Here is a 4,195-nt window from a genome sequence, read left to right as displayed (position 1 = left end):
CCAGACCCAGCTGAGATCCTGGATAATCTTGGTGCTCAATCTCCAGGTTGCAGAGACTGTGCTTTGGATGATGGCTTTCGAAAACAACTTCCATCCATGTCTAGCTTCTTCCTTTGGGAGGCTCTCATTCTCCTCGTGTCCTTAAGAGAGCTTACCTCACTGCTGCGTCTCAGTCTTCTCAGGGTTCCTCTCTGTTCCTATTATTGGCTGCAGTCTGGAAAATCTACATGTGGCTGAATGTGCCTGAAAACTGCAGTGATCCCTTTGAACAGAAATCATCCCTCTGACAAAATGCTTCAAGCATCACTTTAATTTCTCTAATTGAGCATTGAATCATAGAAATCCACAGCACAGAAAAAGGATCTTCAACCCATTATGTCTGTGCTGTCTCAAGCAACTAGCTAACTAATCTAAACTGATTTTTGAGCACTTGTCCCGTAGCCTTGTATGCGTTGACAGAACAAGTGTACATCCTTGAAAGTAGAGTAACAGGTAGTTAGGATAGTGAAGAAAGCATTTGGTATGATTGCCTTTATTGGTCAGTGCATTGAGTACAGAAATTGGGAGTCATGTTACGGTTACAGGACATTGGTTAGGCTGTTTTTAGAATACTGCATTCAATTCTGGTGTCCATCCTAAAGGAAGGATATTGTTAAACTTGAAAGGGTTTAGAAAAGATTGACAAGGATTTTGCCAGGGTTGGAGTGCTTGAGCTATAGGGAGAGGCTGAATAGACTGGAACATTTTCCCTGGAGAGTCAGAGTTGGAGGGGTGAACTATTAGAGGTTTATAACATCATGAGAGACATGCATAGGATAAATAGACAAGGTATTTTCCTGGGGTGGAGGGATTCCAGAACTAGAAGGCATAAGTTTAGGATGAGATCGGCAAGAAATTAAAAGGGACCTAAGGGGCAACGTTTTCACACAGAAAATGGTGTGTATATGGAATGATCTGCCAGAGGAAGTGGTGGAGGCTGGTACAACTGCAACATTTAAAAGGCAACTGGATGGGTATATGAATAGGAAGGGCTTTGGAGGGATATGGACCAAATGCTGGCAAATGGAACTAGATTAGGTTAGGATATCTGGTTGGCATGGACAAGATGGATTAGAGGGTCTGTTTCCTCATATCTCCTCTCAATCTTCTTCCTCATACCTTTAGAAATATGCCCCATCCTAGTCAATGATCTCCCCATCAAGGAGAAAAGTTTCTTCCATTCTACGCTACCTATGCCCCTTATAATTTTATGCATCTTAATCATGTCCCCTCTCACTCTCCTTTGCTCAAAGGAAAATGACTCCAGTCTGTCCAATCTGTCTTCATAATTGAAACTCTCCAGTCAGAGAACCCAAGAAACCATAAAAACCCTCTTCATTGGCTTGTTCTGGTACAGAATACAGTCAGCTTTTCTGTAACGCGATGGTTGCGTTCTTGTGCAACCCCGGGTTGTAGAAAACTTGCAGGTCAGAAACAGCAGTTAAAGTGTTGGTGATGTAATCGCGTTACGGCCAACACACATTCTAAAAGTTCACGTTCCAGAAAGAGTGTCTCCAATTCATCAATCACGTTACAGCGAATTTGCGTTGATGAGACGCGCGCTATAACAGAATGGCCTGTGATACAGGACTGTCTAATTGGAGGTCACAACCTGAAATGATTCCCTCCCCCACCACCTCCAGGCACTATCGCAGAGAGAAAAAAACACAGTAAAAGGAAAGCAGCGATACCTCAAACATATAGGATTTCACTGCAGGACTGGTCTGAGATGTACAAAGCTTGTCAGTCCAATTTGTGCCATTTGCAAATTTTACTTGTTTTTCATTCTGAGGTGCTGTTGATACACTGTTTGTTAACTTTATTTGTCTCTACACAGATGCTACCAGTAATTTCTCTTTATATTACAATTTCCAGCATTGTAGTGTTCTGCTGGAAGTGTGAATGCTGAAACAAAAACAGAAATGGCTGGAGAAACTTTGCAAGTCTGGCAGCGTCTGTGGCGTGAAAGCAGAGTTAAACTGCGAATCCAGTTCTGAAGAAGGATCACAAGACTTGAAGTGCTGAATGCCTTCTCTCCACTGATGTTGCTGAGTTTCTCCAGCAATTTCTGTTTCTATTGCAGTATGTTAGATTTCTGAATGATTTAGTGGTTGTCTTTTATTTTGATGTAAGCAATATATTGTCATTCCTGAATTCTCAGTTCATCTCACATATCAGAGTTCTGAAATTCTTATTTTCTCATGTCTAATACACATATTTTGTATTGTCACATGTACTCACATGAGTACAGTGAGAAATTTACAAATCGCCACTTATGCCAGCAACTTAAGTACACAGGTACCTAGGTACAGATTCATAAGTATAAATTCTTAGGGCAAAAAATTAAGAAAAATAAAGAAACAAAAGGTCCAGCAATAAATTAGAAAAATAGAGAAATAAGAGTTCAGAATAACAGTCCTTTCAATCGTTGGGCTTCACCTCAGGGCCTGGAGTTCGAGTCCAAGCTGAGGTCAGGAGTTCAAGTCCATGTTGAGGCCAGGAGTTCGAGTCCACACTGAAGCCGGGAGTTCGAGTCCACACTGAGGCTGGGAGTCTGCTCTGGAGTTCACCCCAACATGGCCAGTGTCACACAAGGATGGGAGGTAAAAAGAAAAAGAAAAGAACAATGTGAGAAGAGAGAAAAGAAAAGAAACTGATGGAGTGGACGAGCTCTGGCTCAGAATTCTACTCTGCTGCCATCTTAGGCATGTTTTCAGATTGATATCCATCCCAGTGCCATGCTTTTTGCACATTGTGTGCTGCGGAGATACCAGAATTTTTATTTCTCACTTTTCATTTGCAGGATAGTTTTAAGAGGCAATTCCTTCAGATGCTGGCAGTTTTAGAAACCTACTCCAATTGCTCACCATTCTGGGCACTTTGTGGTCTTGATACAACACTGACCTTTAAATGAACAGACTGCACACTATCATGGAAAGTCAACTCGTTGCTTGTCATGTCTCCAGCTTGGAGGAACAGCCTTACTGTGAGTATATTATCAATCCCTCAGTGAGAATCTAAATGCACACCTAAATATCATATTTGATCGAGTATTTTCTGGCTATGAAGGGACTGCAACAAATATTTAACAGACTGATTCCTGTAATGGTGGAGATCAGAATCAAGAGTGTGGTGCTGGAAAAGCACAGCATCTGCAGTCCTCACTTTCTCCTAGTTGATTTCAACCCTACTGTGAAGCCTCTTTCAAGAATGATTACCTTGAAGAAGTTCTCCTTCATTCCTAATGAAGGACTTATGCCTGAAATGTCGATTCTCCTGCTCCTCAGATGCTGCCTGACCTGCTGTGGTTTTCCAGCGCCACACTCTCAACTCTGATTCCTGTGATGTGTTACGAAGGTGTGGAAGTGTACTGTACCTTTAAGAGAGTGAAGGACTTGGCAAGCACACGAGTGCTGGAGACTTTATAATGTAATATTTGGTTCAGATCAAATAGCACTGGCTGAGTTGCTAAGAAACAAAAACAAATTTGAATTTGGCCAATCAGTTTAAATTATACCCTGAAATACCAAATTCCAATCAAATTTGAATTGATTATATTGACAATCTTAAAAGCCAATGACACAATCCGATGCTTTAGGGGTATAAGACTGGGGAAACTTGAACAGTTGAGAGGAGAACTGCCAAGCTACCAGCATGTAAAGACTGCCTGAAAAATAACTCTCTAAAAGGTACCTTTATCGATCAGTAACCTGTGAAGCAGAATCCTCAAGAAGAAGAAAAGAAGACAGGAATACAGAGAAGAACCGAAAGCTGCCCAGTTTTGAGATAAGAAGTTTAGTTTTGTAAATCTCAATCGGACGGTGGTGGTTATTGGACTTATATTGTAGAAGGGGAAGCTGAAAGATAGGTTAGAGGAAGAAGTTGTAAATAGTTGTTAGTTACTTATTCTCTGTTATACTTTAAGAAATAAAGTTGTTAATTTTTATTTTAAATAGTTCTTGGCCTCTTGAATATTCACAACTTACTGCGGGGTATAAATCTTTTCTGTGTTGCTGGTTTAAATTAAGCAGGAGATCAAAGTTTGTGAGAAGATATGTAGCTCGGGTGCTCGTTGCTGTGGTTCTGTTCGCCGAGCTGGAAGTTTTTGTTGCAAACGTTTCGTCCCCTGTCTAGGTGACATCCTCAGTGCTTGGGA

General features: G+C 41.1%; 1 long non-coding RNA gene across 1 annotated transcript in view; it reads left to right on the top strand.

Annotated features, from left to right (window-relative positions):
- Positions 1 to 2,258: 2,258 nt before the first annotated feature.
- LOC122561515 overlaps positions 2,259 to 4,195 on the top strand; it is a 16,644-nt gene continuing 14,707 nt past the window's right edge. Inside the window, exon 1 of the long non-coding RNA XR_006315027.1 lies at positions 2,259 to 3,025. This is a non-coding gene — a long non-coding RNA (uncharacterized LOC122561515). The remainder of the gene's footprint in view (positions 3,026 to 4,195) is intronic.

The sequence above is a fragment of the Chiloscyllium plagiosum genome, chromosome 23, assembly GCF_004010195.1.
Source record: "Chiloscyllium plagiosum isolate BGI_BamShark_2017 chromosome 23, ASM401019v2, whole genome shotgun sequence".
NCBI classification, from domain to species: domain Eukaryota; kingdom Metazoa; phylum Chordata; class Chondrichthyes; order Orectolobiformes; family Hemiscylliidae; genus Chiloscyllium; species Chiloscyllium plagiosum.
The sequence above is the reverse complement of the archived record's forward strand: the minus strand, read 5'-3'. Positions and strand labels throughout refer to the sequence as shown.